At 36.9% G+C, this 13518-nt stretch overlaps 1 protein-coding gene across 2 annotated transcripts in view; it reads right to left on the bottom strand.

Moving 5' to 3' along the window:
- Positions 1-13518, bottom strand: part of peak1 (pseudopodium-enriched atypical kinase 1) — a 44494-nt gene that overhangs the window by 23725 nt on the left and 7251 nt on the right. Inside the window, exon 1 of one of the 2 annotated variants that reach the window (XM_051689848.1) lies at positions 7469-7490. The exons of the other annotated variant lie outside the window; for it this stretch is intronic. The gene's annotated coding sequence lies outside the window, so the exon portion shown is untranslated. Of the gene's footprint in view, positions 1-7468; positions 7491-13518 lie in introns of those variants that run through there. 2 annotated transcript variants of the gene reach the window in all.

Raw genomic sequence — 13518 nt, 5'->3', positions numbered from 1 at the left:
CTTCCATATGGGAGAGTTACATAACCAACTCATCTTTTACAACACAATAGTTTCATCTAATTCTTTCATTCCCTCCCTCATTCCATTCCTTCCTTTCACAGCAGAGGATCAATTCCTTACATCTTCGACCTGCGTGAAACACAAACCCATGAACTAAAATAATTCGAACAGTTGAGGTTCACTGAAGAGGAAAAATGTGCTCAGTGCAACTAGGACAGGAAATTCATGAATACGGCTCCCAGATAACACTCACAAACAGCTGCTCTAAATCACTCAGAAGACAATATTATGATTAGATAAGTTTGACAATATCTCTTCGCAAACTAATAAACACCACTAAAGTACAACATCAAGTACAATAAGAAGTACACTTTGACTTTTACTATTGTAAATACTAGGGCTGGGAATTGCCACATACCTCCCGATTCGATATTACAATGATATTTCTTTGCCGATTCAATATGTATTGCGATTCTGTAAGTATTGCGATTTGAACTTTTTTTCTCAGAAAGAAATGTCTATTGAAGAACAGTTGTGTCTGAAATTACAATCGTTTTCACTCTGTAATATATGATTTGCAGGTAAAAGGTAGGGATGTGCAGGGGCAGACTGGGACTAAAAAGTGGCCCTGGACTTTCTGGCCCAGAGCAGCCCGCCAAACCCGGCCCGCAACACACCACACCACACCATAACACCGGCTCATTTAATTTTTATGTTGAAAAAAAATACATTTCTATTGACTGCTAGTCATGACAACGGGCCCCACAGTGCAAAAATTGTCATAACTTTAATACATATAAAACCAATGTAAATGTGATGAGTGATTTTTTTTAGAGAAAGCACAAAAAATAAGTACTTTATAGATCAGAAAAATAACATGTCAGAAAACTTTTTTCCCAACATACAGATGTTAGGTTAAAATGTACATGAAATTACAAGGGAAAGTGTATATTTTAGGTGCTGTGACTAGTCAGCATTTCAATCTTGATCAGCTTTCAACTTTTTTTCAAGAAGTGCCAATAAATTATTGTCTTAGTTAATATGAGGTTGTGGAAACAAGTTTAATAATAATATGTTATATATGTATATATAGCTATACAAGATCATAAAATATTGTTTAAAATAGTTAGATGAAGAAAGTGTCACACAGCAGGACACTGATGACAGTGCTTAAAATGTCATGTCAATTACTCACATAACTGTGCAAATATTTATTAAAAAAAAGAAATGAAGACAAATTTGGCCAGAATATGTACATATATAAATATAAACATATGTAAAAAAAAAAAAAAAAAAAAAAAAGTGTAGATCTTTGCAGATATTTTGCAGATTTACTTTTCATATTTTCACTCTGTGAGTTTGTATCTTTATATCTGCAGTGTTTTAATTCCTTCCCAGATTATTCCTGAGAAAAAGTGAAAAGACCTATGCTTTGACAAGCACTGTTTCTGCTATCCTTTAAACAAAGTAAGCCTCAAAGACTCAGATAGTCACAAAGTAATATTTTTCATGACTTATTTTCTGCATGTTTATCAGGCGTGAGCATTATTCAGCAAGCCGCGCTTCAGCTCCCAGAAATGCTTAGCGGTATGAATAAATTATGCAAATGATAATGTAATGTTCATAGCTTTACTGTTTGCCAATTTTATTTACGCTGCCGTTATTGTATTTGTTATAACTTGCAGTTATTTGTCATTTTGTTGTTATTCAGAGCTCATCTTTTACTTAATATGTTGTTTTTGGTTGTCACAATTATTGTGATTTGTATATCAAATAATGAGCTCCACACGAGGTACGGAGTTAATGCGCTCATACGGATGTGTGCGCCGATGTGCAAGCAATTTCAAAATAAAAGCCATTACATTATTCCAAAATAAAAGCCATTGTATTGGCTTGTCTTGCAGTTTATTAAATGTTTGCTTGTTATAAAGTATGCGTGGGCATGTTGGCACCCACCATGGCCACCTATATTGCCTGTAGGACGGGCCGGTACTTGCGCAGCAGCAGGCCGGCCCAAATTACCCAGTGGTCCACTGGGAAAACGCCTGGTGCTCCCGATGGCCAGTCCGCACCTGGGGATGTTCAAAACTACTAATTTAAAACTACCAATCGACCAGTCAGTGCATTGTCTGTGCTAGGCAACTTGTTTGTGCAAAGGAACCCATGTATAAGGCTGCATTATGTCCATTTGTATTCAACAAATGAATATATACAATATATAATTTTAACTTATCAAACTAATTTTGTTATTTTAGAATATAAAATATAACATATTACCATAGGCTATTAATATTTTCATAATGAAAATTTTGCAACACACAAAATTACAAATGGAGGCTAAAGAGTAAACTTGTTCAAGAACCATTTCTGGGGCTGAAATGACTTATGACACACATGACAATTTGCCTGTAGTCCCAATGACATTGCATGTGCATTCTGAGATAGTTTTTATGCAGTGTTCTCAGAGACAACACTATTCTTATAAACTGCTCCCAGATGACTGACAGAGAAAGAAAGTGAGAACTCCCCATTAGCGCTTGTTCCGCGAGACACGGTAGCGCTGTGTGCATTGGCAATAAAGCGCAAATGAACGAAAAAGCAAATCAGACACGCTCATCGCCTGCATTTTTTTTGTCTTTTCTTCAAAATATTATCGGTTGTGTTTCCTCAAGCATGCGTTTTTGTGTCTAGCCGGTATTTCGTTTTGACAGTGGCAGATAAATGTGCAAAATTACTTGCCACTGTGCATGAATATCCTGGCTGTTTGATTATAAATACTGCAGGGGCACGACATATTGTTTACGGCATCCAACAGTTTGATAAGCCTTTTTAAAGCTAAACTATTTATTAAAGCAGTGTCAGACAGAATCTGCAGAATTACTTCTGACAAATATCCTCCACAACATCTCTCAAAAAACTTTTGGATTACGCATAAAAACAGGAACATTGATCACAACAGAGGATTTTGACGTCCGAAAGTGAACAAATGGCGCTTGATGAAAGTCTCTGGCTTGATGGATGTAGCAGCAGTGCACTAAAGGACTAAACATAAAGAATACAAGAGACAAAACTTCTCAGAGAGAAAACCTGTTAGTGTGGAACTCTGCACTAATATAGCTTTCAATATTTATCTATTAATCATTGTAGCATTAAGATAAACATGTATTTTTTTTATTAAATAAAAAAATCTATTTTTCATCAGGGATGTGATTTTAAAATCGTTTGGCTCAAGAATCACGATTTGTAACAGAATTGATTTTTTCCCCCGGTCCTAGTAAATACTAGGTATTATTGTACACGATTCAGTGCACGTTATTCTACTGAGGGGGGAAATCATAATCTTTAATCAAAAATGAAGGCTATGGGCTGAGATGATATTTGCAGATAACAGCCCACTTTTCATGATCCACAAATCAGAGAAGAGTACAACAGTCTGGTTCCTGACATAAAAATCCACTTATTTATTACATAGATTAATAGGTTTTCACCGATAACTTATAAACCTTATAAAAGACAGACCGTGAGCTACGAGGTTGTTCATCGATGGTATATACTTCCGTTGAAGCCATCTGTCCGTGTTATTTCACGGACAGATTGTTTAAAAATCAGGTTTTGATAGCGGAATTCCTGGTAAACAACTACATTACCCATGGTACAGCAGAGAAAGATCCACCAATCAGAGAACACAGTCAACCACCACTCCCAAAGCGACCACCCACTCCCATGACGCACTGAGAATGATGTAATCGAGTCTGACTACCTTCAGCCTTAAACTACTTATATATTTGTACATATCTGAATATTTTGCAATAAACTTAAAATATATTGTTTCTATACTTATCATCAAAAACCTAAAATCAATAGTTTTATATGTTCCCATTGTTTTTTTTTTTTATTAAATTACATCATTCACAATGCCACAGCCTTGTACCTTTGTCTTTATGTCCGATTTTCAAATACTTTTTTGCCTTAAAACAAAGTTAATGATGTTGTCGTGATTCACCTCGGAGCTGGTTGGTTTGGTTCATGGCTTACAACACTTTTATGAAGGATTTTATATAAAGTCAATGGAAAAAATGAATGGGGAAAATACTTTCGGAAACCTTGGCAGGTGAAAAAGTGGACGGGCACTGTTGCGCTTTATTGAAGCAAACAAACTGTAGCAACATATTGCAATAAAATTAAAACGGAGGGTTTCTATACCTGTAATCAACGACTTAAAATCAATAGTTCTATATTTTTCCATCATTTTTAATTTGATTACGTCGATTGCATTCCTTCATTAGAGATGTTAAAGGGATAGTTCACCCAAAGATGAAAATTCTTTCATAATTTACTCAACCTCATGCATCCCAGGTGTGTATGACTTTCTTTCTTCTGCAGAACACAAATAAAGATTTTTAGAAGAATATCTCAGCTCTGTAAGTCCATACAATGCAAGTGAATGGTGACCAAACCACAGAAGCTCCAAAAATCACAAAGGCCACATAAAAGTAATCTATAAGACTCCAATGGTTAAATCCATGTCTTCAGAAGCAATGAAGCAATATGATAGGTGTGGGTGAGAAGCAGATCAATATTTTTGTCTTTTTGTACTATTAATATCCAATTTCACATCCTTTCACATTTTGATTTATGACTTAAATATTGATCTGTATGGAAATATTGTAATCCATATGGAAAAAATGGATGGGAGAAATACTTCCAGAACCAACACGACTGAAAAACTGGGCGGACACTTTGGAAATGCATCACTTAACAGAAGTAAACTGAGATGTGAATGCAGTTTCTGTTAGATTTAATATTTAGGGACAAAGTCATTGACCAGTAGAGATTGAGAGAGTGATGCAGCCATGTTCTCTGATTCCTAGCATCCTCTTGCAAAGCTGCAGTAACAGGGCACTGTGAGCAGGGCATGATGGAGAAGGACTGGGTGAAGTCGGATGATATAAAAGCTTTCAGGATTACACCGATCCCCCTGGGGTCCACTGCGGCCTGTGATCTTCCTGTATACAGTAAGCCGGTCAAAGCAGCTGTCTTGAGGAAACACTATGAGAATTCTAACACACAGACATACAGAGGCTCTGAATCTGTCTGTAAGTTTCATGTAGTAATCAATACCTGAACCACAACAGAGAGAGACAGCCAGCAAGAGAACAGGAGAGAGAGACTGTGATAGAGCTCTTCCTACATTGTACATTTCACCACGTCACTAAAGAGTGCAACAGTGCTGCTCACATTTTCAGCTGTCTTGGTTCCGGAAGTGTTTTTCCCCCATCCATTTTTCCACAGGGATTTCATAAAGTACTTTATAAATGAGTTCTAAACCATGAACCAAACAAGCCAGCTCCAAGTTGAATTACACCATTAGAAAATTGTATTTGAAGCAAAAAAAGTGTTTGAACATCAGACAAAAAGACAAACACTGTGTACTTAATTGGGTTGGATATTGATAAGATTTCCCGATTCGATTCCGATTCATATGGGTTCATTTCTGTTCCAACGTCCATTTTGTTACATATAAAAGAAATTCACTCTCAGCTAATGCTCTTAATTATAAAGGAACTTTCTATTTTCAAAGATACAATTTGAAAATATTTGTCCAAATTCTATTTTATCATTGGTTTTTCATCAAATTGGTCACATTTTAGCTGTAAAATTTTCAAATTCAGTCTATGCCATGAATTAACACCTTGAAATTGCATATTTTATGTTGCATATATAGTACATTATTGTAAAATTTTTATCGTTTACTTTTACATTGATATGTAGAACACGTGCTTAATCGATACTGTCTCTTTAAGACTAGCGGCATCAGCCAGTAAGCGCATATAGCGAGAGAAGACGTGTAATTTCTTTAGCGCATCCATGTGTGATTATAATTAAATGTTGTTGTTTTTTTATCAACAACTGACTGTATAAAAAAATAATAATAAAATAAAAAAAAAAAAAAAAAAACAGAAATGGCATTAAAAGAGACATTATTCAATTACATATAGATCTCGTCAGAACGAGTCAAACCAAACTTTTACTCTCAACATGCAGACAAAGGACCTCTGTGCTCATAACTTCTCCACAATACTTCTCAATCACTGGTGAGTGAAATCTGAACATTTACTAGCCAGTGGCTAATCATAGACATTTTTAGTCACATAATGTGAGATTTGATTGCACATGTGAGTAATTTACTTGCTTAATAAAGGCTTGACAAATAAAGTGAAAGATCGATCTTGGGATTTAAGTATCGAGATCGTTCAACAAGAGCATATACCATCAATTAACCTCGGAGCTCATGGTTGGTCTGTCTTTAAAAGTTAAACAAAAATGGACTAGTGTGGATGTGGCCTGAGACTACATAAACACAAACAGACACTGTTCAACTCCAAACCATAAACTCCCTCCTTCCCTCTCAATGCCCGACATTAATAATATGAAGAAACCCTTTTTCATTAATTTTTAGGTGTGCTACATGCTGTTCTGTTTAAAAGATTGAAATGTGATTAACACACATACAGATGTGTGTTTGTACATTGTGCCTTGTGTGTGTGTGTGTGTGTGTGTGTGCTGATATTTTCTCATGCCACTTCACATTCCAACCTTGTCTAAGACTAAACAGCAGCTACAGTGATAAAAACCAGAGGAATTCAGCTCTGTCACCCACTCGAGACGGTGTGTGTGAGTGTACAAGTGTGTGTTTGAGCAGGGTCCTTGCAGGGGCATAAACATTTTTATTTCTGAGGTAATTGGTAGTTGACTGCGGTTTGGCTGACTAATATAACACTGAACGCATTTTAACTAACTCTTAACCATGAACAGAATGCAAATTTGAGAACTGATTCTGAATTAATAAAGACATGAGTTTGGTTCAGTGTGTGTGTGTGTGTGTTTATGTATTCACAGGATGTGGCTTTGGGAAAACAGATCTCATTCCCTCATTCCTCAGTCACCATAATGGTCTCACTATCGGCCAATCAACATCCAGAACCAATTATGGCATTATGACCTCAAAATCTCCATAGTGATAAACAAAGCAAGACAAAGAAAAGCAAGTCCATATTTTCACATGGTAGGGAATTACGTTAGGTAGACATCTAAACAACAAATGTACAATTCTATATAAGGCATCTTCATCTGGGGTTGTGAGTCACTTTTAATGCTTTATAAGGGAGCAGCTCTATTATTTACACTACTGAGAGCTCCAAAAGTGTGTGTTTGTGTGTGTGTGTACTACAGCTGTTTAAATGAGGAGTTACACACTCAAAGACACACACACTCCTGTTAGACTAATCACCACTTCCTATGGGAGTAATAAAATGGGGTGGGGGTTCTGACATCACTTCCTGAGGGACAGGAGGTCCCTTAGTGATAAATGAGCCCATATAAATCAACAACCTTTAGATACTAAGGCCAGAAACATACTCTATATGCAAGTATGCAAACGTTTGTCCAACTTGTTGTAGCTACATACTTAAAGCTGGCTCTGGGGGGCCTGGTTAGCTCAGCAAGTAAAGACACTGACTACCACACCTGGAGTCACAAGTTCGAATCCAGGGCATGCTGAGTGACTCCGGTCAGGCTTCCTAAGCAAACAACATGCAGTATATTAATACATTTTTATACATTAAAAATGTTGTCTATGAAAACATTAGTTCACGCACTATGAACTAACAATTAACAATTATATTTTTTTTAGTAACTAACATTAACTAAGACTGATAAATGCTGTAAAATATTGTTCATTGTTAGTTCATGATAGCTAATGCATTATCTAATGTTAATGAATGGAACCTTATTGTAAAGTGTTACCAACAATTCTGTCATAATTACTTGCCTTCATGTTGTCTGACTTTCTATTCTGTGGAACTCAAAAGGAGATGTTAGGGAGAATGTTAGTTTCAGTCTCAATTCACTTTTACTGTATGAAAAAAAAGAGAAAAAAAAAGATGCAGTGACAGTGAATAGTGACTATGACTAACATGCTGCCAAAAATCTAATTTTGTGATCCTCAAAAGAGAGAAATTCATACAGGTTTTAGGGTGAGTTATGATTTACCATCTTTCTGCACTGTTTTCTTAATTCCTATTAGGTGTTAATGATGACGATGTAGGTTTTTCTTTTTTTTCTTTCTTACGTCCTTTTTTTTTTTTTTTTGTGTCTCCAGACAAGCAACTTCTTTACTCAGACAAGTGAATAACCAAATTTACTTGTCCGAAGGACAAGCACATGACAGTGCTTAATTTCAAGCCCTGGTCTCTCTTTTTGGACCAGGAGGATGGTGTCAGAAGTTTCTGGGGGGAACAAGGAAAATCTAGGGGGGGAAACCCTTGCTCCCTACCCTAAACCTTAAACCTAACCAATAGTGCCATAAAAAGCAAATGCGAGATGAAAAATGCAATGCTGAAGCAACCACGTCATTGGTGGTGCTTCTATGACACTTTCGGCTCAGGTACCCCGTTCCTTTGCATCACAAGTGCAAGCTCTATCATTTGAGCTACTAAGCAGTTTGATCACATTCAAATAAGCTTGTAAATGTCATTGGTTACGTAATGCAAAAGTTAAAATGAATCGCCATGCAAGGCGTGCAAGTTATGCACTACAATAAATGTATTTTGATTTCATATGTTGTCATGATACCAAAGTTTTAGTAGTCTGTTAAATTACAAGTTAAATACAAGTTAAATTAACAGTTCTCGATACCATTTTCTATACCCAGCAAAAATATGCTAATATGGTAATGTGCTATTGAACACACCCCTTTAATTAAAGGTGCAATATGTAACAATTTTCATGTAATATTCGGCCTTTTTTTGCAAATGTGTGAATGGCTTGTAACGCAACTTAAAAAATGAGCCCTTCCCGGACTTCCTAGGTTGCCTATTAAAGCCTGAAGACTGATTTTCATACGAAGGGAGCGGGTCGCTTTTGCCGGGAAAGTCCAAAGGATGTGACGTTTATGCGCACTCCCGAGAGCCTTGCCTCAGACAGCAGCTTCAAGTTTTGGGGATCAAAACCGACCCTGAATTGCCATTCTTCTTATTGGACAGGTAAGCTTACATAACTGCAAAGCATGTGAAATATAGTGCCATAAGGATTGATCTGTGTAATTTTAGCTAAACTACAATAACACATGAAATGAATGCTAGACAATGTTCAAGATAATGCAAAAAGACCCATTCATTAGTGTAACGTAACTTGGTTATACAGAAAATATATACATTCTATTATTATAAAACAATAGCGCATCGATATATCAAAATGACAGTTGTGATGGAATTACATCAATACTGAATTGTGTCAACATATTTATAATGTACAGTCTATTTTATAAACAGCTACTGTCATCATCCACCAAATTTAGCTAACAGCTATTGATAAAGCTGGCTAACTAGCTATCGCCGACATAGGCTATCGTATAAATGCAGTCAATGTATCATGCAAAGAAAAGTGATTACTTCAAACTACAGTCTCGGATAGTCAGACCTATATCCACACATTGTTTTAGCCCTGTTCCAGCACTGGAGAGTCAAATATAATATAGTCTCAAAGTTTGTTGTAAAACAATCATAACTGTGTAATTTTAATTATGCTACCTCATCTGTCAGCATGATGCTGGTGAATCACGTTGCCTCTTTGTACGTTACGTCACTGTTTTGGTCGATGCTCACTCGCGTCTCTATGGAGTGTGTGCACGAGCGCGAGCACGAACAAAAGGTAACTGGCTGCAGTTCACTTAACGGCCACAGGTGTCATTAATAACAAGGGTTTCTGAATCTTACATAGTGCACCTTTAATGTTAAATTTCAATTTCAATGTATATAATAAATTAAAAGAAATGCATGTTTCTCAATTTAGTATGCATTGCTTAAGTGTTTTTAAGTAGAACCCTACTGATATCGGTTTTATTTTTCCCCAAAAAATTTTAATTATTCCAAAATTCCTTGTTTTAAAGTTTCACTGAATTTCATCATCAAAATGGTATCTAATCAAATTAATTCTTAAAAGTTTTAAAAACTATTAACAAGTAAAAAACAGAACAATTACTTTTCAACATACCATTGCATTTTTTTTCACTTTTATTCAGTACAACAGTTCTCTTTCTTGTGATATATTGCTTAATATTATTACTTATTAATCATGATTTATTATTATTAATACTATTACTACAATTAATATTATATTTTAATATACAGTAAAATATTTCTGTTGCAATTTCTTCAATTTCAGGCGTCTAGCTTTTATTTTGAATCATGCTTTTATTTTGACGTGTGGTTTTGATGGAAGCTTCACTTCTTCTGACAAATAAGTCTGCTACATGGCTCAGTGTGATCGTTAAAAGCGCAAATGCTGTGACTGAATTATATAAATATACAGTATAGTCTACATGTGCTGCATGCTTCACAGTGGATTTGTGCTCTGCTTTGTCATCTCATACAATGCAAATGATTCTCAATGTCTGTGGAGTTTCCAGTGTATTAGCGGTCTGCTTCACACATTCATTTAAAGCACGCAGCTCATGCAGACTAAGATTGCAGCCTTTCACGGTTTCATAATCACACTAGGACATGTCACGATTTTAATTTGATTAACTGTACATTTCAGTTTAAAAGGATTAACAGAGCACACTCTCAAGCGTGAGCATTTGAAAGTAGTCGTGTGTCAGTCAGACAGGGTGCGGGTACCGAAATGAATTGGTGCTTGGAACTAACGATAACATAAACAGTGGTATCATAAAATCTTATTTTTTTTAGTACCGACTTCATACTGAAGTACCGGTACTTTTGACAACACTAGTCATAAGACAAAACTGTGCGAGGCAAAGTGTTTATGAACTGATGATCTGCCATTTTACTCGTGACTTCAGTGAAAGTGAATAAGTCACTGTTGTTTTAGCACCTCTGGTGTTCATTTCACCAGGATAATGCTGCGATACATGCAACGAAGCACATAAAAATCATTTCGCATACATTTGGGTATAGTACATGATTCTATGAGACCAGGTTGCTTCAAATTGTTGCTCTGCCACGAATACTCTCTCAAGACATTACTGCAAACATTATGAATTGCATTTCAGAATGCAACAATGTGTGATATTGAGCTGCCGTGGCTAGAAGAGCTTGTGTTCACATATTTGCATAGTGTTTCAGGCCTAAACCGTGCATGTACAGCTCAGAACCCATTGTTTAGGTGTGTGAGAATTTATGTGTGTTAGAAATGGAAGGCATTTATGCAACACTGATGGGAAATTTTAGAGTGAACGAGTGGCAGCGCTTCAGCTTTAAAAAAAAAAAAAAAATCAACATTAACGCAATCTCAGCCTACACAGCTCTGAACGCCAACCTCATACCGCCTCCACTCTCTCTCACTTTCCTTTGGAGTTTCACATTCCCTCTGTTATTCGGAACGCCCGTGGGCTCTGCTTCTCTCTCACTCACACTTGTTTGATAACATCTTTTATTACTTCTGTCCTTAGGCAGTTTTGCAAAGATCTGAAGATATCTAGAAGTCGCTAGTTTGTGGCAAATCTAGTTCATTCTCCATTTCCTGACTTTCATGCTGAGCCAAATGTAGTTTCCTTCAGGAAAGTTCAGGGTGGCCTGCAATGAGTCTGGAAACTTGCTTTATGATTGTAAAAGTCTCTGCATGCAGCCTGAGACGTCAGCGCTGTTTTCTGGGGCTGGTGTGGGGTGCAGCAGAGGTGGAGCTAAGATAATGTGGGTGAGGCAATATAATATGGGTGTGGCCTAAAGCGTGAGAGGACCAGGCAAGTCCTCAGCACGGCCATAACCCCGAAAACCGAGCCAATCAAAACACTCTTGCAAATTCCTTTTCCATGACTGCAAGGTCGAACAATCTCCACAGCAATTAGGGCAAATAAGTGCAGTCCGTCTGGAGAAGTGTGTTTTTGATATCACGATTTCCAGAGGGATCACTCAAAAAGAAGCACATTGTCATCATGATGCCGAAGACATCTCAGTAATGACATCATGCATGACATCACCCTCTATTATTAAGCCTAATATTCCTGATGTGGATTAGCAGATCATAAAACCTGCCCGTAAATAACATTTAGACTAAGTCCTGAGGTGCTATGACAAGCAGATGGTGCAAGTTATCTACTGAATGGATACACACAAGTAAAATGTTCCAAGGTCAGTAAGTAAAATAATCCTGCTTGAGTTTCAAACCATCATGAATGAAAACACATCATGATAGATACAATTATTTTTGCAGATCCTGTCACGATTTGCTGTTATTCACCTAGAAGAACCCTCGGCTAACTAGCACCTTGCTGCTATGGGAACTGCTGATGCTGATATTACAATGTCACAATGACTGAAAATCTAACCTATGACAACTGCACAACCTTTGTCCATCATTCGATCCATAGTATGTGTTTGGCTGAATCCCAATTTGCATTGATATATAAAACTAGAAGAAGATGGTAAAGTATGTAGTACTTGTAGTGGTTGTTGTCATGTTGTACTTTAACAAACTATCACGGTTTATGCAATAAACAAAATGTTCATCTACAGCAGGGGTGTCAAACTCAGTTACTGGAGGGCCACAGCCCTGCAGAGTTTAGTTCCAGCCCTGCTCCAAAATGCCTCCTTGTAATCTTCAAGCACTCCTGAAGACCTTGATTAGCTGCTTCAGGTGTGTATAATTAGGGTTGGAGCTAAATTCTGCTGGACTGTGGCCCTCCAGAAACCAAGTTTGACACCCCTGATCTATAGAGAAGCGCTCCATTATTACAATGAGGAAGCAAAGGATGCGTGTCTGTGTTTTATATTCTGTGTTGCTGATCGTTATGCTTGATTATCAAATAATTAATAACGACTAATCAATCGATCATCGATTACATATTAACATCCCTACTTACAAATAAACCTGTGGATTTTGCATCAACAAGAAAATTATCCACAGCAGAGGATTTGACATCCGTCAATGAACAACTGGCGCTTTGATGGCTGTAGCAGCGGTGCATTACATGACTAAACATGAGGAATTAAAGAGATGAAACTTTTCGGTGGAACTCGGCACAAATATAGTTTCCAATATCTATGCATCACTGTATTAGCATATTAAGCTAAAGGTGTAATTTAAAAAAAAAAAAAAATTCAACAGGGAGAAAAATATATATATTTTTTAAATAATTTGTCTCAAGAATCACGATTTCTCCCCACTCCAGTAAGTACCACCAATCAAACATCTGACGAGGCCCTAGCAACCACATAGCAATGCACTAATGACCACTCAGAATACCTTAGCAACCGCATAGCAATGCCCTGGCAATCACCCAGAACAATTTAGCATTGTGACATTAAAGGCCCCAATGTACTTCATATGAACAAGTGTGACATCATTTAGAAAATCATCTGGCCAAAAATGTGTTTTTGCTTTCATTTCAGTGGTTCGTAACAGCTCGCCTGGGTGAACTGTTTGGAAAAACCTCTTACTGGCTGCTACTGCCATTGGTCCACATCATCGGTAGGTGTGACCTAGAGCTCCACCTACCTT

The sequence above is a fragment of the Myxocyprinus asiaticus genome, chromosome 46 (genome assembly GCF_019703515.2).
Source record: "Myxocyprinus asiaticus isolate MX2 ecotype Aquarium Trade chromosome 46, UBuf_Myxa_2, whole genome shotgun sequence".
Lineage (NCBI taxonomy): Eukaryota > Metazoa > Chordata > Actinopteri > Cypriniformes > Catostomidae > Myxocyprinus > Myxocyprinus asiaticus.
The sequence above is the reverse complement of the archived record's forward strand: the minus strand, read 5'-3'. Positions and strand labels throughout refer to the sequence as shown.